Source organism: Amblyomma americanum, chromosome 5, assembly GCF_052857255.1.
Source record: "Amblyomma americanum isolate KBUSLIRL-KWMA chromosome 5, ASM5285725v1, whole genome shotgun sequence".
Taxonomy (NCBI): domain Eukaryota; kingdom Metazoa; phylum Arthropoda; class Arachnida; order Ixodida; family Ixodidae; genus Amblyomma; species Amblyomma americanum.
Window position 1 is genome coordinate 134,507,900 of NC_135501.1, and position 27,321 is coordinate 134,535,220.

At 45.0% G+C, this 27,321-nt stretch overlaps 2 long non-coding RNA genes across 3 annotated transcripts; both read left to right on the forward strand.

The window, feature by feature from the left end:
* The first annotated feature begins 6,612 nt into the window (after positions 1–6,612).
* LOC144135054 (uncharacterized) lies at positions 6,613–15,027 on the forward strand. 2 transcript variants are annotated; one of them, XR_013315362.1, is made up of 5 exons: positions 6,613–6,789; positions 7,126–7,197; positions 12,174–12,257; positions 13,707–13,805; positions 14,890–15,027. It is a non-coding gene; the product is annotated as an uncharacterized LOC144135054 (long non-coding RNA). The 2 variants fall into 2 exon arrangements; XR_013315361.1 differs by having other exon boundaries at positions 6,616–6,774.
* Positions 15,028–19,107: 4,080 nt separating this feature from the next.
* On the forward strand, positions 19,108–24,930 carry LOC144132701 (uncharacterized). The gene is made up of 4 exons (XR_013314915.1): positions 19,108–19,244; positions 19,849–19,935; positions 20,371–20,472; positions 24,811–24,930. It is a non-coding gene; the product is annotated as an uncharacterized LOC144132701 (long non-coding RNA).
* The last annotated feature ends 2,391 nt before the right edge of the window (positions 24,931–27,321 follow it).

Sequence of the window (27,321 nt, forward strand, 5' to 3'; positions counted from 1 at the left end):
CGTAGTCCTGCAGCACCTTCGCCTGTACCTCTTATTAGGCCTAATTACGACAGCTGCCATCCTCTCGTTAATACTATAGAGCTCCTGTATGTCGCCAGCTATATCCTTATTGATGAGGAATTATGCACCTAGTTCTCGTTTATCTGCTAATCCGCGATAGCGCAGTATATGCCCGCCCTTTAGTGTACTATACGCCTCACCTGTCCTCCTAATTTCGCTAAGCCCTATGACATCCCATTAAATACCCACTAGTTCCTAGAACAGCACTGCTAGGCTAGCCTTGCTAGATGAGGTTCTAGAGTAAACCGTTGCCAGGTTCAAATTCCAATGGCGGCCTGTCCGGAGCCAGTGATTCTTAGCACCCTCCGCTGCATATGAGGTCTGGCCGCCATCTTGGTCAGTTGCTCCGCAGCCGCTGGGGACTGATGTCCGAGGGTTAATTGGTATCTTCATAGAAGGTTGTGGCCAAGTACTGAACCAGTGTGGCCAAATCCATTTCTGATGAGGGAGCGCGTTGTCGGTTCTGGTCACCGAGATCAGGCCGCACCCCAGGCCTGCCTGCGCAATTCTATCGACACGAGGAGTTTCTTTTTTTTCAAACGAGGTGGAGAATTGCGCGGCACCAGGATTCAAACCCCAGTCCTCTTGCACGTGAGCCGGATGCTCTACCTCTACGCCATCGCTTCACCTTTTCTGATTCGTCTTCATTGACATTTCGTGCCCTGCTGGGTTCTTGGATTGGATTGTGCATAATGGTTTTGCTTGGTGGATTAAGGATTTATTTATGTATTCGCTTCTTGGATGGCTATAGTTTTGGTTGTGGATTGGATATGGACTGGTGAGAGCATGACACACGCTGTTCACGCCACTCGTGAGGCAAGAGATACTTCCTCATTAAAATGTCCGGAAAGGTGAGGGCATGGAACTCCTTACCTCGCTCGCTTCGCAAGCCGCACACACAGCCTGCATAAGGCCGCTGTTCGCAGTAATATCGTGCAAGTTTGCTGTCAGCCATCTCTGTCCGCATGTCCATGATGTATTAGCATTCATATTGCTCTAACCTCTGCAGTGGTGCAGTGTCTAAAGCATTATTCGACAGGGCGGTTGTGTTGGATTTAATTGGTTGTAAATGAGTACGTAAACTTGAATCCCGTCAACATTCTTTGTTCGTGACTACGCTTGGGGAATCTGCCGTGTTGAAGCATGCATTCACTCTGGGAGGCGCTGAAATGTCTTTCGAATGCTGCAGGTACTTTCATTAATTTTAAGGAAAACTTAAAGTTGAGCCTCTCAGCAGGCATGTCGAAGCGCTAGGCCGTGCACCCCAGATAAAGACTCTAACGTTGACTTCACTGCGTCCTTGGTGTTAAACTTGTTTACCCTATACGTACTCGCATACTTATGTAGGTTGTCCGAAATAAACAGCTGTATTTTTACGGAATAATGAGAACGTTCCTCGATAGAATAATTACCTGACGCCGAAGACGTTGCGCTCGACCATCTCCAATTTGCTCAAAAGAGTTGAAGAAAACTTAACCCAATGTGCATAATCAAAGCCTGAAACACTTTTGCCGAAAAGAATTTATTCGTGAGGTGAGCGCACTATGCACATTTATAAAAGCTCAGAAACCATGCACTGCGCAATATTTAATAAAAAATTTATATTTTTAGAAGACATTCTACAATTTTTTCACTGCCATTTACAGATTCTGACTTTCGATACAGAATAAATATATTTTTAAAAATCGACAGAAAATATGAAAATGTATAATTTTTGTTCTTTTTTTAAATATCAACTTGCTCTCAGAAATACGGAAATAGCTGTTTTGCTTCTGCAGTTGTCTAATACACATAATAAATGTTACAGGCGATGAAACTGTGCACATCAATATTAAAAAAACACACTAAAAGGGCAAAATGTGCGTTCTGAGCTAAAAAAAACTGTCATTAATTTCACCCTAATATGGTTACACTAAATACACAAACAATAGCAAGTTACGTAGAAGAGTTTATTGCCTTTTTTCTCGAATTTTTATGGCCGTCATTTAGTTAAAAGAGAGAAAAGAATTTTTGAAGTTGAGCTCACAAACTGCAAGTTGCGTCGTGTTTTAACGCCTCTTCACCGCACAGCACGACACTGTCTACACTGTAGCAAGACAAAATGCAGAGGTTTGCACTTCATGCAAGCATGGGAACGTTGAGCACTCGAACAAGCATTCGCGGGAAAAGATTTCCTTAACATTGCCGGAGTGGCACGAGGCGGCACGGGGCGGCACATGCGCTAGTGAGCTAGTTGTACGGTGTGATCCTGCGCAGTCAGTCATTCTTGTGAGCGCCATGACGGGCGTAAGCATCAGCATAAGAGCTCGTGAGACGCCTATCTGGATGTGACCAGAACGGCTTGGTGTCAAAACAATCTGCGACGAGCCTTCATTCTACAGCGAACTGTATTCCTATGATTATTTTCGTGGTCCCATTATTCGAACAGCGTGCACTGAACAGCTGAAAAAAAAAGGCAGTGCAGGAGTAAATGCTGACAGAATACGTGGACCTAAGTTTAAGCAACGCATACTACCACCTTAGTTTGGGAAAACCAAGCAATTACACTTACTTACCGCATCGGCATCCGCAGGAACCACAGAACGGCTAGAGAGGCCTGGTTCATCCATTGGAAGAAAACAACGTCCGTCCTAAGCAGAGACCCGACGGAAACTGTAGACTAGCATGTATGCTGGCAAAGCACATTCATGCAATCGACGTGCCTACGCGCCAGCGGGCCGCTGTCACTGCCAACGCATCAACACACCTCCCAGAATGCATGTGCAGGAACGGTCACAGATCGAAACAACTGCCGAAGGTTCTTTTTAAACTCGTACGTATTTTTGCTCAGTATGAGTCACGACTATTAGAGCCTATGCTACTCGACGCCTGATTCCGCCATCTTGTTCTTGCATTACGAAAGCCGAAGTCTATAGGAGGATGCGTCTGATGACAGCGTTAGATGCGCACCTAGCTTCTTGAACTCAAGGACTGGAGTCTCGCACAGGAGATCTTTGATCTTCAAAAGTGTTTCCTCTTCAGACTTGTCCCATGATTTCCAATGGCTGTGCGTCCTAATGCAGAACTACCTTTTAAAGGGCGTTCATTTTCTCCAGTCCATCGAAACGTAATGGGTACTTTGCCTGTAAGCACTCCGTAGAGAAATTGCCTTCTGCCTTAGCTTCGTTTCAATTTGCGGGCAGCCATAGACCTTGTATTGAGCGCCAGCCAATAACGGGCTTTGAGGTCGATCCGATATCTATATAGTATCCTGTCCTGCCTTTCCATTCCACGCCACTATTGCACAAAACTTTCCAAGGGTGCTCAGTTGAGAACAGCCCGCTCCAATACGATTAGTCCCAGCTGGTTTCAGAGTTAACGGGTTGGCTCGATCGTACCCACTCGGGAAGATGGTCGTTATATCTACCCCTGTGTTGACCTTGAACGTGACACCCTGGATCTGGTCCTTTGCACTGATGTACGACGGATCACAGTTACAAGTCTCAGCCCGCTCCCCAAGAAACGCTTCATTCAGCTGAGGAGTAGATTGCTGCTGCCTACGGTTTTCCATAGCTACTTTAGAGAGACAGACGCTCTCAGAACGTCTAACCTTCTTGAAGGCGTTGCATTTTTTTCTATCTAGCTGCTCATGGATGCCTCGTGTGCTTCTGCAAACCATCGAACCAACAGCACTTCCAACCGGGTCGATTTGTTGAACGTGGTGGGTCTGTGGAACATCGTGACGTAGAAGGCCCTTGTTCATGCCTCTGGGAGGCGGCTGACCGTTTCTCACTTAATCGACTACTTCTTCAGACGGCGTGTAATGCAGCTCCGTTCATCTATCGCCTCATCGTATCACGAACGGGCTCCCACGCCAGAAGTTAAACACTGCTAAAGCCAGGAATGGGTGACCAAAGGCTGCATTGTAAAACTGGGCGTCGAGTGCTCGTGAGTTCGACAGTCCAGCGCATCCCCTTCCAGTGCAGGCTGTTATTGACCCGTCGTCATTTTCGCATACACATGTTAGAGGTGTCAATGTCTCATTTATACCATATTGCAACCTTTTAACTTCAACTTTTGTGTCCTCTCTTGGTATGAGGTACCGTATGCCTCTTTTCAAGACGGTAGAAAAAATTGGGGGCGAAAACATGTATATTTACTCCCCCTACGTGTTATATGCTAACAAATTTTCACTTTATTTCCAACAGCTCGAAAACGCAACTATTTACTAGACGGGTAAGCCTTGAAGTTACTTCCTTAATTCCTCACTCCTTCCTTACTTACTTACTTCCTTGAACTTAGTTTTACTTACTTTCTTAAGAATACTTGAAGATTATGAGGAGGAGGAGGAGGAAAACTTTATTTATATTTGATATTAAATATGTTATTAGCGGTCGCGGGCTGTCTTTTTCATCTTCCGGTGAGTTATTGCAGCCCGTCTTAACAGGGTTGGGGCCCTGGTCCAGGGCTCCACTGAGGTATGCCGCCAGGTAGGCTCTCCGCACCAATCATGAGAAGATCATGAGCCTTTTAGTTTTGGGTTTACGTTTTATGTGGTTTATCGTCCCAAAGCGACTCGGGCTATGAGGGATGCCGTAGTGGAGAACTAAGGATAATTTCGACCACCTGGTGTTCTTTAACGTGCATTGACATCAGACAGTACATGCGCCTTTATAATTTCGCCTTCATGAAAATGCGACAGCCGCGGCTGTGATCGAGCCCGCGTCTTCCGGATCAACTGCCGAGCGCCATAACAACTGCGTCACCGCAGCGGCGTCATTTCTGTTTTCTTTTATCCCTCAAAACCTATCACTTGTCTGAAGCACCCAAGTCAGAGCAGCATGCATGTTAGCTGCAAGTTTAACTCAGGAATCCTCGAAATGCATATTGAGAGTACATCTAACCGTAAATTATTGCCAAATAAAATTGGTGCATATAGTTCCAACCTTTTGCAATACTGTGCTGCATCGGTGAATAGGCGCATTACCCGACCTAAAAGTCTGAATCTTACTACTGAACTCTCAAGGCAACCGATAGGCATGAAGTAATTTGAAAGAATTAAAAAACTGTTATACATGAACGCATTCAGCAAACCTACGTCGCAACGTCAGAATAACTTTACTTCAATGCCACCTAGATGGCGCGCAATCTTTGTCCGCACTCTTTGTTTAAGCTAGCAGTAAGATAGCATTTGAGGAGCGATTGAGAAAAATGGGGGAAAAGCAGTGGGCTAGGAAAGTTTTCAGATACCTGTATGTAAGGAATGTTGATACGAAATGGAGAAAGCGGACTAGAAAATTGACCAGCAAATATCTGGACAGCAGTAGGGGGGCAAATCAGCAGTTATCAGTTAAGAAAAAGGTTAAAGAAACAGAGAGAGCTTTGTGGAAAACAGGAATGCTGACCAAATCGGCACTGGGAACATACAGAATTTTTAAGCAGGAAATGGCCAAAGAAAATATCTATGATAATTGTAGGGGAAGCTCTTTGTTGTTTGAGGCCAGGACGGGAGTTTTGCGGACTAAGACATATAGAGTCAGGTACCTTGAGATAGACACGTTGTGCGTTGCGTCCGGAGAGGAGGATGAAACGGCTGAACACTTGATACTTTTCTGTAAAGGGCTTCACCCTACAGAGGAAAGCAGAGGGGCTGATTTATCTAAGGCATTGGGGTTTAAGCACAGTGAAGAGAAAGTAGATTTTAAGCGGGTAGAAGTAACCAAGCGAAGATTATCTGATTGGTGGCTAAAATCAATAAAAGAGTAAAATCTCATGTCATGGCTAGGTGGCTTGAGCCACCGACCGATTTAAAGGGTTCAGCCGTATCCATCCATCCATCCATCCATCCATCCATCCATCCATCCATCCATCCATCCGTCCGTCCGTCCGTCCGTCCGTCCGTCCGTCCGTCCGTCCGTCCGTCCGTCCGTCCGTCCGTCCGTCCGTCCATCCATCCATCCGTCGTCTTGCTTCCTGGGTAAAGTGAAACGACATATCAAATCAGCGTTACATGCTTTGAACGCTGACTGTGGTCTCAGCTCTAAATATCCTGTTGAATGTTAGATTTATTGCACAGATCTTTTCGTCGTTTAGATAAAATCATAACACTTGCCGTCTGGACACCTGCACAGAACACAGATGCAGAACGTCTGTACAGCAATCCGTCGAACAATATGGCTACGAGCTCTCTTCTATATAGATATCTTTCTGCTTTCCACGCTAACACCTGTGTCTTTTGTCCAGCAGCCCAAGTTATCTGAGTCAAGTTTCGTAACAATGTCCAATCAGCTGCTTCATCCGCCTAATAACTTCTGTCTCTACCTCAGCCTGACTGCGTGTCCTCAAACGTAACAGAGATAATAAGACCGACCTTCCACATTTCGACATACATGAGAGCAACCAACACCTAAGGTTTTCGGTGTAACGATTTCGTGCGAATCAGTGCAGCAAGGTATTGAAGGCAGCAACCTCCCCCTATTGTGCGAAATCAGGTTATCTGCTCCAATGACGACAGCAACGCCGCTTCGAACAACTTTATCAGTCGTTTGTCCTTTATCGCCTTAATTCTGATGGGACCGCTAAAGCGAGGCTCAAGAAATTGATCGTCATCCAACAAATCTCAGCAAGCGAGCGGCAGAAACGAGACCGAGCGTCCACGCAGCTCGCACGATTTTCTGAGGGGCCACCGTTGGTTGTAGACCAGTTCCACTGCTCGCCGTACGACCACTGAAAGTGGTAAGTCGTAGGCGTGTAAGTGGTTTTGAGTTTCTGATCGAAACCCTCAACTCGTTAACTTCTTGCTCAGTCCTTTTCTGTTCTTTTCGTTTCATGAACAGAAAAGAGGGAAGATCAGAGTACACATAAACTGTTTCACTGGTATCCTGCAGAAAATATTATGTAGTTTTTCTATATTCATTGAGTAATCTTATACGAAGCGGAGAAGAGACCAGACTTCTTCCTAAATGCGTACGGCAAAATACGGTTTTCTATTGTGCTGTCTATTGTTCCCGCCTGTATTTTACCGTCTACAACGCTTTTGTATCTATAACTTAAGGGCAAATGGATCTTTGTGTTCGTTTATTTTAGAGCCCACTATGAAGAAAACATACGCCACCTTTGCCATTCTGCTGCTTACTGCCGTCATTGCTACAACGTCAGGTAAGTACCGGTTCAGCCCTAAGTAATATCACTTAAAGGGGAATAATACTGCTTGTAGAAAACCTAAGTTCGGATAAATTGAAGATTGCGTGTGTTTTTTTGCGTTGCCTTGCGTTTTCGTTAGTGCTGATCTTTGTAATATTAACCATGCGCGATCGCCTTTCTAAATATTGGCGTCACAGTGGTGCTGGTTGAAGACATTTATTCAAGGCTATTTACAGAAGAGAGTGAGGATTGACCTAAAGGGCCAGCCCCTTGCAAATTCTAGGAGGGCCAGCCCCTTACAAATTCTTGTCCAGGGCCCCTGTGGCTTCTGCGGTAGCTCGGGCCCTACCCAACAGAGCTTGTTGGCTCTCTAAGGTAGAGCAGCCGAGCAGGGAAGCATCCCAGCTCTCTCGGGTAGGTGAGGGGTAAGTTGGGTTAGAGGTGCATGCCCAACCCATATGGTACACGATAGAGGAACGCGTATCCAAAATGCGGGCCCTCCCCGTTAAAAAGCTGAATAAAATATTGCAGCACTGCCGGGCACAGTACCATATTGGTATATAAGCGAAGGAGCCAACGGTCCTCGCTTTTGGTTAGCCCTTTCGCAGGGAGATGAAAGCGGCTATGCTGTGTTTGATAATATTTAACCATGCCTTTGTAAGCGACAGCCGGGTTAGGTACCGAGGCATCAGGCGGTGAGTGTCGCGGCGATGCCCGGTGGTTGAGCACGCGGACTGAGGCGCCCGCAGCCTCGTTTCCCTCTAGTCACGCATGTGCTGTGGTACTGGCATCTACGTAAAATCTTGGCGGCGCGTCGATAGATGTGTCCTTGTTCTAGATTCTAGCAGGCTCCCCGTGAGTGTTACCATAACACAATGGCAACACGGGCGAGTTGGTGATACATACTTAAGGAAAAATAGCGCAAAAGACGGGAACAAGTGAAGAACGTAGCGCTGGTCCTGTTGTTTTTTTTTTTCACTTGTCCCCGTCTTTTGCGCTATTTTTCCTTAAACTGTTATGATAAACGTGGAGTCTGGTTCTGCAGCGGTGAGTACACTGGCGACCTCCTCCGCGTGTGTAATGTTTAGGACGCGTACACTGAGTCCCTGAACGTACAGTACGTGTTTTGATAGATTACTGCAGCCGTACACTGTCCCCCGTGGTGTGGGCCACCAGCATCCGTGTTGAAGACTCCGTAGCGAAAGCCATCGCGGTCGTACAGGGCCGTCACGCGCGCGTTTCGACGGCCTTCGTAGTCTCCTTTGTCATGTTTTGGGGCAGAGGTTGGACATGTAGCGCGTAGAGCCAGTCCTCTGGAACCTTGGTCCTTTCCTCTGCTTGCACTTTTTAGAGAATGTGCAAGCGGTCTAGGAGGCTTTTTCCGTCCGACGATTTGTTCAACCGCAAGCATTGGTTTTTGAAGTCCGCCTCGCGTAGCTCCGGAAAGGTGCTGGTAATCCAGAGATCGATGAGCCGTTGATTGGACTTCTTTATGGGGAGGTCCAGGGCGCGCTTATAGATTTTTCGAAGGATCACCTCTAGGGCGTTCTCGTCCCATTTCCGCAAGTGGAGAAAGGGCATACAGCGTATTTAAAAGCCAGCCGCTGGCAGTGATAAGAAATTAAATTCGCGCGTTCACTGCACCCTATCATTAGATAACGCTCTGCATTCGTTGTGAGCCGGATACTTTATTCAGAACATTATCTGATAATAGTGCTCAGTGAACGGGTGAATAGCATTTTTTATCACTGCCAGTACCTCCCTTTTAAATATGTGGCATGCACTGGTGCCCAGGAATGTTGCGTCCCGGAACTTATCAATTTTCATCCAGCATATTCATTATCTAGACGCGATTGCTTTTCAACAATACAAAAGTACAACCTCCCCTAATCTAGAGAAACCAAGATGATGTAGCAATTATCTCATAAAAATTTCACCCGAGATTCCTCACCACGTGCAGCCAATTTATTCTGCTGTGTACGACACAATACCTGTTTGCAACGTCACACGCTGGCTTCACAACAGCTGCGTATAATTTTATAGCGCACGTTTCCCCTCACGGTTTCGTATACTCACTCACGTAGCACTCACGTAGCTAGAAGAAGCCTTCAGTCTACACGGTAAATTAAACGCCTTTACAGTTCATCCTGCCCAATGTGCACACCTTACACTGGAGTGCTTACATACAATAAAACAGCAATAAGTAATCCAGGGTTTGCTGTTTTTGAATCTCCCACGTTGTATGGTTCTTTCTGATAAGATAAACTTTTGCACCTTTTATTTTCAGTAAAGAAAGGATGTTCTGTGTAGAGATGATTTCTTTCTTTTACGGCTGTACCAACCGTTCTCAGATGACCAATTCCTCGAAGTGCCTGTGCGCTCCTTTTGTCTATGAGAATTGGGTGCGCATTTCCCTATGAGAAGCTTAAATGGCAAAACCGCGGAACATCACACATTGCATTACAACAGTTCCGTTACACTACAACAGTTCTGACTGCTCCAACCGAAGCCTGAAAATAATGATAGCTATAGCGCTGGTACTCAGCAACATTGTGTCGCTTCAGCTGAAGTTTGGTCCCTATCCTGCATAGTGCATGGCTCTGAAAAGTGGCTACTCGGCTGATAATATTACTGCGTATTAGTTGTTTAATAGCCGGGACAACAGCTTTAGAGCCTGTTTGTTGTCGGTTTAAGGGCCTCTAGCGACCGTTTCGCGACGGTCTTCAATCAAGCACCTGCGTCTGTACACACACTGTATTTTTGCAGCTTTTCGAGCCATATTAACTATGGTACATAGGACTGCATATCATCATCATCATCATCACCCTGACTATGTCCACTGCAGGGCAAAGGCCTCTCCCATGTCTCTCCAATTAACCCGGTCCTTTGCCAGCTGCGCGTACCTTATTCCCTCAGACTTCTTTATCTGATCCGCTTACCTTACTATCTACCGCCCCCTGCCACACTGGTCTTCTCTTCGTATCCGGTTCTTTATGTGCTGTTAGAGTAAAGGCAAAAAATGACGAAATGCATGCGTAATCCCCCCCCCCCCAAATACCCACGTTGTCGTTAAAATCAATATAAACAGAAATGCTGATTCAAGATATCGGAATTCATTTTAGTCACGATGCTTAGGCAATTTGATTGCATAGCGGTGAGAAGAATATCTATCAAAATAGCAGTCTACCACATAAAGAGCGCTTCATGCGCTATCATTTATCCGCAACGTGCGTCTTCATTTAAGATGGTGAATTAATACTCCTTATTGATCGTTATTGCGCAAGTGATAGCCATATGAAAGGATGCAAATGCCGATACAGTCAAGCCGAGAGCCTGTAGGGCTTCTGATACTAACCGGCACTCCGCGTATAAAGCACAATGGGTAGTTCACCCTTTTCTAGCACTGCCAGAAGAGCTTGACAAGGCTTTATTTACAGGCGTAAATACACAACATAACGCCTGCAACAGCACAGAAATGTTTAATTCCAAGCACAGAAGAACGCGCCTTGATTACAGAAAGGTTATCTTGCGTACAGTCTCTGAGAAAACGTGCCGAACTTGTTACTGCCTTATCACTGAAGGTGCAAACCTTCACAATATGTAAGTGTTTGACAGAACTCAAAGGCTTTTGTTTACACCACGGCCCCAGAGACTATCACGAATAGGGCTAAAACCTTCGTCGCAAAGGACAATAGAATCGAGTTTTCAGGCACATCCAACCGTCACACACTTCTAACATTTCTCTTCTGCGCCTTAAATGCTCGCTTCATCCTTTTATGGCTCCTTGGCATGCTCCACTCGGGTGTCGGGTGCGCGTATTGGTTGAACATTTTGCGCCAATTTTATTGGATTCGCTGCTTTCTTCGTAGCCGTGGCTATTGTGGGCTTTCCAGACTGTGCCGCCTATGCTTCACTCGTAACAGAAATTCCCTCCAGTATTGTGCTTGATAAAGCACGATTGCTGGAACGGTTGAATCCCGCTCTCGGAGTGAACGGCATCAAGATTGATGCTGGTACTCGAGTCGAAAAATTCATATGGGTGGCACATTAACTTTTGCACACATTTCAATACAGGGCACAGTGTTCGCTGCTGGGCAAATGAAACGTTCCTTCTAAAACTTAAAAATGTGCGACCGTAAGGTTTCACATTAGAGGAATTATGTTGTGGCCCACATAAATGTGTCAGCGTCACATATATGCACCTGCATTGCTTTGGAACAATAGGCGAATAAACACACATCATCATGGCCGCATGTATGAAACATAAGTGATATTGATGGCGCATGAGTGCTCACATAAGTTGCCTGGTGTCGTACAGGCAGCGATACCACAGTTAGTTTTACAGCGAGCCTGTTATTATCCAGTTCGTGGTTTCGGCAGTGATGGTGGTGGTGGCGTAGCCAGATCACATGACCGGAGAGGGGGACGAAGCTTCTCGCGCACGGCCCCTAACAATGCCCTCGGTTTCGGAAAAGCGCTCGTCTCTCTCAAAGCTCTGTCTTCACGCGCGCCTTTCTAACCTTTGCACATGGAAAACAAAGTTCGCTTCGAATATAGCTGGAAAACGCACACATCGTTTGGCATTCGGTGAAGTTGTAAAGGTTAAACCCCGGCCGAAAAGCACAGAAAAAAATCACGAGACGATTACGATACTTGGCATATTGCATTTAGAGTGCAGCATATTTGTCGAAAACGTAAAACACGATAAAGTGTTTGCAACTCCAGGTCTCCGCCCTGGATGAGATGGGTCGTCGCCGCCAGCACTCTGCTGTCAAGGATGAAGCGCAGCATCGGCTTCGCGACCGTCGATGAAATAGCAGAAAAAAATTAAACAACCAAATAATCAAATAGGCGCGCTGCAATTACTTATTATCCAGTGTCATATATTTCGGTGCTTTTTTTATTTTCTATATAACAGCATTTCTGAGTGGGTTTGCTTCCAGTCATTGCCCGTCTCCTTGCCGAATAATTGATCTCCCCTGAACTTTCAGGACGAACTTGTCCCGACACTGAGTGCCCCGCTGGATCGAAAGCGGCATGCATCCTGGATGGAAATGACTGCAACTGCAAATGTGGTAAGCATTTGACGCTTGCGAATGCTGAAAACACCAGAAAGCGAAGAGAATTTATATTTCTGTGCCTCTGGCTTGCGGAGCTTTAGGGCGCGTATTGAGACTCCAAAGCATTCCTTATTTTGAATTCCAATGGCAGATCCGGATCAAGTTTTTCTGCTCTGTTGGGAGCAATCGTATTCCAGTGGCAAAATGGAAGTGCGAGTTGTCTGTTCCAATGGCAGATCGGGATCAGACGTCGATCCCGGATCGCTCCGTGGAGCAGCGATATTTGCTCCGCCTAAATCGGCAGATTTGACCAGAACCCCGCGCGACGTTTTACTTTCCCGCGTCCGCTTCCGGTCATGACCGGCTGCATCCGTTCTGTCGCATATGCGAACTTCCTGCCGTCGCTACGCGGTGATCCGGGCAACGTACAAGCAGTATTTTTGACTTTTTTTTTAAATTGAATTCTCCCAAATGTAATTATTTTTCGTTTTATTCGCGTCCGCACAGTTAAAACAAATAATTTTCTTAACAGGATGTCAATTCCATCGCAGTCAATTCTTTCTGACCGCTTTTTAGACCAAGATCGTTGGCTTGTTTGAACCTCCCGCGCTTTCTGACGTCAGATGACGCGTACTCTCTAAGCCTAGCAGCTCTGTAAATAAGGAAGCAATCTTAAAATTTGGCGCGTTTCATCACTAGAATTTTGTGGCGCGGGCATCATCACACAAAGCGAAAGCTTCGTGCGCCTTTTGTTTGCCGTGAACGCGAGAGACAGAGTGGCGGCAAGGACGAATCGCTGGTGAAGCGAGAGGCTGCGCTTCGAAGGGCGCCGCCATGTTGCCTGAACTTGGAGCTATTCTTGCGCTGAAGTGCCCCCGCGGGAGCGCATGCATTCCATTGACAAAATGGGAGGGAGTGATCTCCGCCTGAACTACGCGCTCCGTTTGTGATCCGGCGGAGCGCTCTCGATCTGCCATTGGAATTCAACATTAGCATGGTGGATTGCAACGCACATTGAAAAAGAAACAACGGAAAAAATTGCGTCACTGCCAGTGCCTCTGTTTTTTCGATTGTTATTTTCGATAGATGGCCACTTCGTTGCGCTTCAGGCAACTGTCCCGAACTCAAGCGCTCTTCAGCTTTCTATTGAGAGCAAAACGAACACAAATGAGAGATCACTAGGAAGCGCCTAGTTCCCGCTTCTCTTCTGCTCTTCCGAGCGGTGTAAACCCTCACTCGCAATGCGATCAACAGAACACCGAACGCCAGTAGGCAGCGAAGTTGTCTTGGTGGTGAAAGTGAAAACTTCCAAGAATTATTTCCTGTTCGCGTATCCTTCTGTTATCGATCGCAATGTCTGTCAACCCTCCCTTAAGTATTGTTTTTATATTTGTGTCGCAACTACTCTGCATGAAAAAATCACCAATTTGAGGTGACCCATTCCGTCGTTGTTTTTTTTTTTAGTCGTTGCTGCTGACGCCTGCGCATCGGTGGAACTTTGGTGCCCGGAAGGCACTTCACGCAAGTGCAGCTCAACGCACAAGGCTTGCGTATGCCAATGCGGTGAGTGCCCTTACACTTAGATTAAATGACAAATATTAGCTGCAATTTGACACCAGTGATTAAACCATGGCTTGATTTTGTGCATCAACCTAAAGAAACGAATATTCTACATGGAAATTACCGTTAGGTGAATTTTGCTTCTCTCAATTCGTACACTAGAATTTTTCTGTAAGGAAATTACCGTTAGGTGAATTTTGCTTCTCCCAATTCGTACACTAGAATTTTTCTGTAAGCCACTGCCCGAGTGACCGTCTCACTACATGTAGTATTGAGTCCTCGAAGAACAAAGCTTCAGCGTTCATGGCATTGTTTTCTATCACATAAAATGCTTTGTGACCTTCCATAATTCCTCACTGCCGAGCATTAAAGGCAGATAAAGTGCGCCGTTTTGTTACGCGCAAATGTAGTGCACTTCAGGCTATCTAGGAATTATCACAGAAACAGGACGTGCAGAAGAAGACAGCACAACCGTGAAATGATCCCGTGCGTAGGGTAATGGTCTGTACAAGGTATCTCGCCTAACTTGAACCACTCAATGCCTTCCTGCTTGTGTGGACGTGATAAGCCTAGCGGGCATCGCCGGCAGCTCATGTTCGGTGGCAACTAATTTTGCAGGGATGGCAGATATATTGCTAAATTTCCAGAGAAAAGAACAGTGTGAACATTAAGACGACAGTCATTAAAAAGCTTTTTGACTCCATTTTTTGTAGCGATAGCTACATTATGCTAGCATTTCGAGCCTTCAGCGTGGGTGGCGCACAGCCTGGTCACGCGGTGCGGAGCAGCTTCCGGCGGAGCAGGGGAGGGGGGGGGGGGGGGGGGGGAGTGGAGTGGGGGAGAGGGGAGAGAAGAGAGTGGATCCACGTCCAGGGACGAAGATCAAGAAGGAACGCCCAGCAAAACGAAACGAGTTCCACTCGGCCAGCTGTAGCTATCGCGTCACTCCAGGTTTGATCAGAACTGAACCACAGCCATTTTTGGTGTGTATGTGTGTCCGCTTGGGCTTCCGACTTGGGAGTGGGAACATTTCGGAGCATTCAAGAGTAATATGCGGTTTGATACATTTTTGCTTATTTTTCTACAGATTTCTACTGAGAACCTGGAAGGAGATGCTTCGATGCGCCGCCAAGCGTTGCAGCTCATGATCACGGTTCATTGTACCGGCGGTGTGGTGGAAAGATATATAGCTTCCAGTTTCCAGCAATAAAACTTTCTCACTACAGCTCTTGAATTCTAATCTTCGTGATTCATAACCGGAATGACTGTTATAGCTGAAAAATAAAGCAATAAGATATACTTACCGGAAATAAAGGTGACAGTAAGCTATGTAGCCAATTCAGATAAAAAAGTGCACTTGAAACATAAACGAACCCGACCGCGGCGGCTGCGTTTTTATGGAGGAAAAACGCTAAGGCGCCCGTGTGCTGTGCGATGCCAGTGCACGTTAACGATCCCCAGGTGGTCGAAATTATTCCGGAGCCCTCCACTACGGCACCTCTTCTTCCTTTCTTCTTTCACCCCCTCCTTTATCCCCTTCCTTACGGCGCGGTTCAGGTGTCCAACGATATATGAGACAGATACTGCGCCATTTCCTTTCCTTCAAAAACCAATTATTATTATTATTATTATAAACATACTCATCCGTGCTCTAGAACAAAAAGCCATTGGAATGCGACAGAGATTCGTATAAAGGGAGACTGTGCCAAACTGCAAGCCTACTTATATGAAGTCTTTGAAGCACATTTGGCCGAAACTCCTCGGGTTCTTAATGTTCGAGGGGAAAAGCTAGCTTTGAATCTCGTGGAGAATTCTAAAATATGCGCGAAAGACATACACAGTAGAAGAAACTCGAAAATCACACACACGCGCACGCACAAACACACACACATGCTTCTAATTATTTTATTCAAAAACGAAAATGAGGCACACCGCATATGAACGAGACAGCAACTTTGCATGTTTAGAGACGACAGACAGCTGAAACAGTAAGACATACTATCCGCGCTTGGTTCCAGAGGCACATGTATCACTAAAGAAATCCCGTGGCCCTTGAAATCGCTAAACCGTGCATAGCTGTTTACGTTTAGCCCATTTAGTAGCGGCAAACCTATAAATGGGTTGAAATCCCTGAAATAGCGGATAAGGTAAACAGTGTGTGCAAACGTGACATCCTGGCAAAAGAAGAAGACGCCACGAGAGCTGCTCGTGCGGGGACCAATTTCGGCAACGTACGAAAATTCACGGTCAGCAACTCTTTTGTTTTCCAGTTATGGAAACCTTGTGCTTTGGCGTTATGTTAAATATCATGATGTACAAAAACGACGTCCATTCACTGAATACCTACGATCACGAACTCGAACTTAACATGCACTTAAAGAAGCCCAGTGGATACCTCCGTAACAACCCAACGGCAACTGATAAAATGAGTCGATAAAGCAGTAAGACCTGATGTAGTTGGTTCATTTAGATTGCCAAAAAAACTTCGCGAAGACGACGGGACAAGAAGGGGCACAAAGACGAATACACAGCGCGCTTTGTGTGTGCGTATTTGTGCCTCTTTTTGTTCCGTCGTCTTCGCGCATTTTTTTTTAGCAATCTATAAAGCAGTTTCTTCTTTTTAGCTTCACCTTGTTCTTTAACTTGTGACTCATGAGCTAATTACTCTTCTTGGGTGCTTGAATGAAACTTTAAGTGCAAAAGGGATTTACCATTCTTGCTGCACCAGAAGCCTAGCACCTGATGTAGGGGTGCTTGATTTTGCACATATTAACTACGTCCAATGCTCCACCCCCTAAATCTGGAAGCTAACTACAGACTGTCTTCATTTTGTTTTTGCAGCGACAGGCACCTAATATACTTTCTCTATACACGACAGCATTCGTTTATAGGGGTGAATATTGTGATTAAATGAAAGAACACGCTCACCCCCATACCTCTTCCTGCAAGAGTGACCACGATTTGGTGCCCCTGGATCGCATGACCGATTATCCAGGGAGTCCACTCTTCAGACCGCAGAGCCTGGAGAAAGGACTACCTATATCACAATTGGACAATTATTTTATTCGTACCCTGTCCACAATCATAAAAGCTCTCACTCCATGGTTCATGTCGCCCAGGCTAGCCAAGATAAATGACCACACGGGACTCGTCTCAATAGCCCCTGTCAAGAGATTCCTCTCAGCGTACTTCTGTTCAAGAATTCATAATGATTGTAGACGCTGAGTAACAAGCCCGCTGAAGCCGAGATAAAAACGAGCACTTTGTTTCTAAATGCAAAGCTGCGATGCGCTCATCGCCAATTGAGAGAAACAATGTTTCGATCTCCTGAAAGGGATCTTGAAATTACCAAAGCCACCTCCACAAGAATAATTCATAATTTATGTAATAGCCAAAGTCACCTTTATGCTACACAGCCTCAGCACCTTTGAAAATTCATTCTGAGTGTTTTTAGCAGAGCGTATTCGCAGTGCCTTCATTATGATTCGTGCAGCTGGAAATAGGTTCGCCTAATCTTAGAGTGTCAAGAACAAAGATAATAAGATTTGAACACAGAGAAGTTGGTGGCAGGAATCACTTCAGAATTTTGCGTATTAAATATGAAATATTCGATGACACAACGCTTCCCTGCAATGACTTTCAACTTGCGAGCGTCTTGGACAAAGTTAATTATTGGAAATTCTTCTCGTCCCATCACTGCACGCAGCAATACGCCTGCTATGATCTTAAAAAAATTTTGACGCTTCCTTTTTTATTACTCATTATTGTAAATACCAGTTAGTTCAATTTGCTAGACCATTATACTATAACATAACATCCGAAATTGTTAATACTGCAGCTACTTTCTAAGCTACTGGTCACTGGATCGCGCATGGCAAAGACACTCTCAGTCTCGTGTTGACTGCTTGTGAGCCTCTGTGTGAGCTCTTCGTAAATATTTAATAACATCAAGGCATGCCTGAAACGCACAGTTGTTTTGAATTCCGCAATCTCGGATCAAGCTACACTTTCTTTTACTAATCACAGCAGGCAGCATTGTCGACGCACATGAAAAAAAAAAAGCAGTAGGCAAAACGTTGCTCCCAGAATTAAAAAATAAAAACCAAAAAGGCACTTTTTTATAACCGGGAAGCTCTTCCTGTACCGCAACGTCAAGGCAACCGCGAAAGGAAAAACATTTCACCTATCGCATGAAACTGCCATGTAGCGGTTTTTCCTGTTATCCGTTCGTGGGCGCCCAGCCACGTGCAGCGTATACACGGCAACCAGAGACCTCTATTTTCGCAAACATAGACCTTTAAGAAGAGCACAGACTTTGTCTGCAGTCTCACAGCTTGCTCTAAGGAACTCCGCCCACACTCTGACTTGAGAGGAAGCCACTCTGAAGGTAGGTCAATATTCTCGAACTTAAATAAGCGTTAAGTGTAGTCTCCTTTCAGTTTAGACTTTCAGTTTTGTTGCGCCGCTGTTCTTTCGCGCCTTGCCCCAACTCACCCAACAATTAGTTATTCTGAAGCATGTTTAATTACTAGCCTAAAGGCGTCCTACATGTTCAAATCCGTGAAATTTTTCAACTTCACATCAAGCTATGGACAAGCTGTCTGTACAGTGATCCCATTTGACATCTGGACTTAAAAAACTCGCTAATTTCGCATATGGTTTAACGCACAGATGCATTTAAAGTCCCGTGAGGCTTGCGTTCTCAAGAACATATTCATTGCCTTAAATCACGCAGAAAAACCGAGCTTACTTGGAAGAACAGAAACACGGGCGACTAACTATTGGTCCATTGTAAACAGCGTGACAAACGGAGATGAAAAAAAATGCTGCGTGCTTTCGGCTGTCGCACTGTGCTCCAATCCATCAAACTAACTTTCGTCTAGGCCAGGGAGCTGACATTTAAGCTAGGAATGCAGCCACACGTGGAAGACTTTTGTTTGTTTAAATAACTGTGTAATTTCTGATATCCTGTTGTTACATCAATCACAGCCGGGCTGTCGTCTTTTGAAAGAAGATATGTATTTTCTGCAACTTACACGACAGGAAATTGAAAAATCGAAGTGATGTCGTCACAGTATTGCTTTTGGCACGAAATTTGAGCAGCAAAATCGTACTGAAAAGAACTTTTACGAAGTGTGAAGGCATATTAAAAATCCAAATTTTCTCACAAAATCCAAGCTGGCCGAATTCTTTAGATGGTACGGGAAGAAGAGGCAGAGATAGGGATTTTGCGTCTTGTTGAGAGGGTTTTCGGTTTACGGCACGGATAATCACTGAAGCAAGGCAGTAGTGCTTCCTAGCTGCCATCGTGTTCGTCACCTTGTATCACCCCACGTGTAAATGTCTAAGACGCTTCGTCCTTTTCAGCACCGTTGACCATGACTGGAAAGTACCTTGTACAGGGACTAGTTCTGCTCGCCATGCTGGCAACGGCTACTTCAGGCAAGCGTTCACGCAGCTTAGGACCATCGATAGATGTATTTTATAACTACTAATAAGGCGAGTGTTTGCTCTACGTATGGTACGACTCTCGAGTTCCAGCCTTGTTGCTCTCAATGTGGCATACCATTTCTACGCGCTTGCCAAAAAGAGACACTACCACTGTATAATCAGTATACTTACTCCGTACTAAAACAAAAAGCCACTCAACCGAGAGGGAGGTGCATGCTTTCTCTGTGAGACATTGGTGCACGTGAAGGAGCCTAATGTGCCTAAAGTTAATCTGGAGTCACTGACAGTGGCGTGCCTCATATTGTTTATTCACAAATAGAAAAATAATCGCTTATCTATTTGTTTAATTTCAAAGGCAAACACGTCTACAAAGGGTTCAAACCATCCAGATGCGTTCCTTGAACGCCAGAGAAATTAATATTTATTATTCAGTTTACGCCAGCGATGTAATATAATAGCGAAGATAACAATTACTGCAATTACTGCAATAGCTGCATACTTAGTGGTTGTACTTTGCATATGTTAATTGCGGGACTAATTATCGGGTCAGCCCCACATGAATATTAAAGATGTTTCTGCGTGTTCGTTCTTATAGATGAACCGGAATGTCCCCTTCTAAAATGCCAGGCTGGATCTAAGGTCGCCTGCTTTGTCGACTCGCACAGGTGCCAATGCAGATGTGGTAAGACTGGGTGCCTTACTAAACTATGAAAACGTGTCAACGTTCTTTCTACGTGTTTCTCTCGGCTAAGAAATGTTTCGCCTGAAATTCTGTGTGCCTAATTTCGCGACCTCTTCTCGGCCTTCAGACGTTCTTCGGTCGTTTCAATAATATTTCTGTTTTTCTCTCTGTTTATATGAATACACTTATTAATTTTTTCTTTGTTTTTTTAACGCTTGATCAGTCCTTTCCGTATTCAGACCATCTGCAAGACCTCCTGATTTTGCAGGGCCAGTAAGGACCACTTAAGAGAAAAAAAATGCAATGCATGACTTTAGCGAATTTTAACCACCGTTCGTGAAAGTTTTCTTGCTTAAAGAGGATTGCGGAACTGGTTTCGCGTATACTGTGTTTGTAATATATATATATATTTTTTTTCCGCCGTCCACCTCCCAGTGACAGACGACGACCCCTGTGCGTCGCTGAGGAACCACCACTGTCCCCGCCACTACATAGTCCTCTGCTCCACTGAAGGAATCACGTGCAAGTGCCAATGCTGTGAGTGTGCTTGCCAATTCTGGACAAGAGGAATTCGAAAAAGAATAAGCGCAAGGTCAAAACGAAAGTTATTCCTATCAGTCGTTAAGCTCGTTACCTGAATTTCACGCGATTTCTAAGGAATTGTTACCTAGCTACCCTGAACACTCTGCTTTCCTGCGCACATTCGAGCGGGCTTCTTACAGCTTTCTGCCACAGAAGCTTGATTTGCGCGTTATTTGCGGCATTACTGAATGTTAATGAAATCCCCTCTCCTCCTCCGATGGTTGAAATTGTTTCAAGCCATGCCGTATCATCTGAGGTACATCTTTCTCTCTGCCTTTATTCATATTTTACTTTACCCCTGCCCTCATGGTGCGGCTTTTTTTTTTTTTTACTGGGAAAGTATACTAGTACATGGGAGTCGGCATTCACGAAACGAACTTTATGTCACAATCATTAAAACAGTAAACTTAGTGAATGCATCCTGCACCCACTTGACAAAATGATCTGACTCATATCGTACTTAGGATAGCCGTCAAGAAATGACTGACGTCGCTGGTCCAAAATATTCCCAAATAATTACCTTAGTCAATCGTATCATAGAAAAAAGCTTGACAGTTGGTTCTGATAGCTCTCTTGACGCTGCCCTCTCAGCCAGCGGTTCTCAACCAGTACTTTGGACCACATAGGTTAGTCACTCTTAGTAAAGTTTTATTCGCCTATGTCAATCATCACCATGATTATCCAAGCTCCTGCCGCCCCCTGTTCTGCCAAAATTCCAACAATTTTTTCGACAAGCACTTTCACTGCTGCTTGATAAGCTTTTCCAGTCAGTCAGCAACATTTAGAAGACAAAAAAACGCGGAAGCTCCAAAACGCCTATGCATTCCGTGAGCGTCCTGAGTGTTATACATATCGCATGTGAGATAGCGCATGCAAGCATGGCGGTCGCAACCGACCAAGGCGTTAGATGACGCCAGATTCCCAAATATAATGATAAAGTAAAGTTATAAAATGGTCTATAGATGAACTGCATGCGTTTTTGTTCCGTTTCGTTTTACAGCGACACCTGTTAAGCGCCTCTTCGTGGGTTTCACGTCGTAGTAATTGCAGTAGTACGTCGTAATGGTCGTAGTCGCCGGCGTAACCGGTGGATGCGTTTCCATAGGAACCACACTCAGGGTAATTACCTTGGGAGTAGCAGGGTATGACGAGTGTGTAAGAGCGCGTAATCGAATGGTGGTTACCACGGAACCACGCAAAGGAGGAGGAGGGTGCGGCGAGAGCGGAGGATGTTTACCATGGGAGGAGGACGTTATGGCGAAAGCATACGAAAGCTGAACCGGAAGATGGCTACCGTGGAAGATGGTTTATGGTTTATGGGGGTCTAACGTTCGAAAGCGACTCAGGCTATCAGGGACGCCGTAGTGAAGGGCTCCGGATAATTAAGACAACCTATGGTTCTTTAACGTGCACTGACATCGCACAGCACACGGGTCTCTACAATTTCGCCTCTAGAAATTCGACCGCCGTCGCCAGGATCGAACCCACGTCTTTCGGGTCAGCAGCTGAGCACCATAACCACTGAGTCATTGCGGCGGCACTACCAGGGAAGAAGGAAGGTACGGCGAGAGCGTAGGACGCAGGCAAGCGGTTGGTGGCTAGCACGGTAACCACCCCGAAGGTGGTCACCCCACAGGGAAGAGAAAGAGCGTTACCATGGAAGGAGGAGGGAGAGTATGGCGGAGGAATGTACCACGGTCCATATCCGGCAGCTGATGAGAAACATGGCGCCCGAGGAGAGTATCATGGGTGACGCCGCGCTCCAAGAACGGCGGAGTGGAGATGACCGCAAGTATAAAAACGACTATAACTGGGCAACTAAGTGTGCAGGTATGATGCGCGCGGAATTAAAGTCGCTTTCATATTCTCTTTCTGAACATACCGTAAAATATCAATTTCTTAACAGCTGTCACAAAATCTCGCAGTGCACAGTGGTAGCCATCCTTTCACTTTTTTTACTTGCCACGACTAACCCCTGACCATGGTCATGTGTAATGCACATGACGGACTCAGGTTTCTTCCTCTGTGCCGCGGTGTATAAGTGTCGTTAGCATTCGTCGGATGATACCTACTTTGCGGACTGCTGCGGCCCGATTTCGATGAAGGCTAAATGCAAAAACTCTCCCGTACTGTGCGACGTCAGAGCAGGTTAAAGAATGCCAGTCGTAGATGATATTTAGCTTCAAGATGTTGGGGTCGTGCTCTTGGAGACAGGCACATATACCCAGGAAGAGAATTTCTCACACAAGGAAGAAATTAAAGCCTGATATTACCGGGCAGAATTGACGTAGGAAGAAAACTAAAAAAGAGGAGTGATCTCAATTTGAACAAAAAAAATCCTAACCTGAGCTTAATTTCAAAAAGAAAAGAATGGTTGGTGGAAATTAAAAGAAAACGCAGCGAGATCGGCGCCCCTAGCCGGAAATTCTTCCAGAGGAAGCAATGAATATTTAGCTCCACGTGCCATACAACAAGACCATCGCCGTCGGGCGACTTCTGTTCTGGGCATGCGTGAGGATACGAGAACATTTGTGAGAAAAGATTAGAGCAGGGTGAAAGTACGCCTCTCCTATTACTCCTGCGGAGCAATGTCATGGTTATTAACGCGGAAGACAGCGGTGAAAATTCGCTTTTTATTGATATTATTGCTACTTTTTAACAAAGCAAAAAAAATGCAAATTATTTTTAGTTTACCTGTTGGCGGTGCGTTCCTCTTTACGTTGCTTTCTTAGAGGATTTTTAGTTAAAATCACTGCTGAAAGCAGTCAAAATTAATTTTTCTGTTTCCTTCCATTTTGCCTCTAACCAACAATTACCTGCACGCCAATCATTTGCTGTACCCCTCGGTATACATCTTACCATTTAGGATGCATTCAAAGCGGATTTGGAGGCAGATTCGACGTAAACAATTATTTCAGACGAGGCGGCAGGCGAAGCACGAAGTTGGCGCACTGCATCATTGCGCAAGCGCAGAACACAAGATCGCGCGTAGACGAATGTCAGTTCATGCAATACCATTTCTTACTTTTCTTTTCCCCTTTCGGCTCTTTTAACACCCTTCACACGTGCAAGTTGGCCGACTGCACATTATGCCTGGTTTTTGTTGCCTTATTTGAAACGGCACATAACCGCAGCGCAGGATTGGCTGAGGTTTCGTGTTAACATAAACATGGAATACTCGTTCTCAGACACTTCCAGCGGCAATGAATAGATGTATGAGAACGGTGGGGCAGTTGTCAATGGCACTGTAACAGACTGAATGTGTTATGATCACAATAGGAAAGTAAAGCAATTTTGAAAAAGAAAAACTTCTTACAGAATCTCTTGTTCTCAGCCTTTCCTTGCTTCTTCACGGTGCCTATCTTTGTCTCTGTGTAACTAATCATTTCCTTCCCAGAGCTTTCTGCGAGGCTCAGGAAATGACCAGTGCGAACAATTGAATCGAACTCGGATTGTCACGTACGACAGTTTTCATGGCTCACTCTACTACCATTTAGCCACTGATGCTTTCAAACTGCATGCAAGTTCAGTTCTTGAGCAGTTTAGCTTGGAAAGGCTAATCGATGAACGAAACTATAGCAGCCTGCCGGACTCTTCCGTTGAGTACGTTGGCCAACATTCGCGACTTTACATGTACCGAAAGGGCACAGATTTTATTTTAACCGGCACGGGAAGAGTTCGCATTTTCACAGAGTTTATGTCATCTTTAAACACAACTATTCTACTCTTTTTTTAGGCCTGAGTAATTGCTTCCTTCAGGGAATTGTGCTCTCACTTGGTAAACGGTTTCAGCTGCAGACATGAGTATTAATTTTCAAAATTGTCGAGCAATGGCTGCAAAGCACCCGACGTGTTTTGCACCTTTAGTAATTTCGGCTTTGACATCAGCAGTGGACCAATGACTGTTACATCTTGATTCTTGCTGCCTCAGAAAAGCGCTCATGGGAACTAAACTCAAAACGTTAATTTGTCTTTAACTTACATGTTCAAGCGCACTGTATCAGTCGTTACAAAGGTACTCGTATATACATGCATTCCTAAGTGTAATATTATGCCACGTATTGTAGATCTCATATATCTATAATCTCACGTGTCACGCGTTAACAGCGCTCTTGCCACCCCGGATGCGACAAGGCAGCTTCTTTGAAGAAATAATCTTTACTTTTGAGAGCTATCCTTCTGTTAGCCGATATCTTACAAGCGTGCATGTGCTGACCGCAGTAGGCTAGTAGCTCAAATCTTCTTTACAGAAATGGCACTAATCAACCATTCTTATCATGCCTTACATTGCAGCTCCTTTGCTTACCCGCTAGGAAGTGTGGACATATGCTGGCAGAACAGTTCTCGGGAGCCAAAAGTGGACGAAACTTGTTTGAAGCACGAAAACAATAAAAGTGTTCTATTGACTGCGTTCCCGGTGTGACAGTGCTTTGGAACTTTATTCGGCACACTCCGAGACGGGGATTCGGCCAAAAGTTTCTAATATCTGCTTCTCATTTTGTTTGCATACTGAAGCCAGTTTCAGCAGCACTGTTCAGAGCGATGTTAAAGATAATCGTTAACTTACCGGCCTTTGCTTTCCTTTCACCAAGTAAACACGCGATGTAGCAATAAATAAGCACCCTAGTTTGGCAGATACATGTATTGTTCTTTAAAAGTACGCCTCACTGGACCGGGCATTTCAATTTATCGTGTCTCGTTAACATGAGCACTTTTGGTTCCCAAGAAAAAGTGTCCATAAAGCGAATCGTTCGTAACAACCAATCATGAAAAAAAAACAGAAATATGAATAAAAAACTGATTACCGACTGCATCTCTGCGTAGCGGCGGACAGTGAAGTGGACATCAAGCAATCTTGGAAGCTCCAGGTACGTTATTCCGGTCGCTATTATCTTCAAAATCATGCGGTGCAGATTTTAGCACGTTGCCTAGTGGTCCATGAGACGCGTGATGTCTATCCTCTTGTTGTGATGGAGTATCTCCTACTACGACTGTTCACATCCCAAGAACTCTGCTCGCACTCGGCTAGCAGCAGCTGAATGTGGTCTTCAACGCAGCACACAGAAGGTATTTTTTTCGCAGGCGTTTATGAAATGCGGTACATGGTAAGGAGCGCCAGTTGGGCACGGTGATACTGTAAATCATGAAACCATACACACGCAAAAACGCCTTTACTGTAGCATTTGCACTTTCGTACTGCATTTGGCTGGTGTTGTGCACTCAAAATATTAGGGGCAGAAAATCTGGCAGAGGCACCCGTAGTTTTGTTCTCATCGCTGTCCATATTAACGGGACAAAAATGCATGGGCCCCAATGGGCTCCGAACATTTTCAGCCTGTTCAATATCCGGACAGCGATTTTCCATTTTAACGAGTTGTAAATACGTTGAAAAAATTTGATCCCTAGAAAATCAGCCTACAAATCGAGTCGCCCGTATTGAAGGGGGTCGTATTAACGGGGCACGACTGTAGTAGCTACTGTGCTCCAAATTTATTGAGCGGTCCTGTGACTATAAACAGCAGTGCACTCGGCCTCTTCGAAAGCAACAAGTGCACTGCTTTGTCGACAAGTTAATGGTGGTGGTTCCTATCTGCTATGGTTAATGAAATGGTGAAGATTAATATTTTAGGTAAACCTCCTCTTGCACCCACAACCTCGAAACACCTGAATGCAGCTACATTACTCCTGAGAGATCTAGTCGTCGCTAAAGTGGAAAGAAAATGTTAGGGCCACGTGGAGGCGGTTTAAAGTAAGAACTTGAACAAAAAACATTACAAAGCGTTGTGCGACAACCTTGGTCTTATATAAGTCGGATCCTTACAACGAAAACAAATGTAGGGAAGCAAACTACCTGTAAGGTAAACAGCAGCGTGCATTCTTTATTTATTCAAAAATACTTGCTAATCCTAACTGTGAATGTTGCAGGACATATATAAGATGAATTAGATAAGATAGTGAAAGCAAAACGTATGGGTGCGAACGCGGAGATAGATCAGAATTTTTAGAAGTAGCCGCTCCGATACATCAAGGATAGAAGATAGTACTTAAAACAGAAATTGGACATGACATTGAGCTGAGATGAGATGATTAGCATCATATTCAAGATAGCAAAAATAAGAACGTGAAACTTAAACACAGTATAGATAGAGGCTGAAAAAACTGGTGATTTTCACTGTCTGCATGAGAAACCCGAATTGCTCCAATATTGAGGCGTTATGGAGGACTTCCTCCGGAATCAGCACTAAGAGAATCGCTCTTGTTTTAAAATTTCTCCATAAACTCGCGAATATTTGCTGGTGATGGCAACCTAGTGTGAGACAAGCAATCTCTCTTCTTGACAGTTCAAAAAAAGAAAAGAACCAGACATTAAGAATAAATCGCTCTCTGGAGTTTGAATACAGCCGGCGGGTGTGAATGTGGTACCGTATACACTCGACGCGTTCTGTGGAGAGAATTTGGAATCCGTGTCAGCGACAATAATTACTCTTGCACATCGGGTCAGTTGCAAAACCAGGAGGTCCGGTCAGTGTGCAATACCCAGCGATTCTCAATGCTTCACGCTGCTTCGCTGAAAACAAGCTTGTCAAGTTCCCCACGCACTGCATCTTGGGGTTAACTAATAAAGGTGCGCCCTTTCGAGCTTTTCTACGCCAACAAATATTTTAGCCATGTGCTACTTAAAGTCGGATTACAGTTTTCTAATCATGTGCACGTGTGAAACGCAGAAACACTGAGGTCGCCTTTTTCCGCGCGCTCTCTTCCCGGTGCATTTAACTGCGTTTTCTGCTCTCAATATGTTCGTAA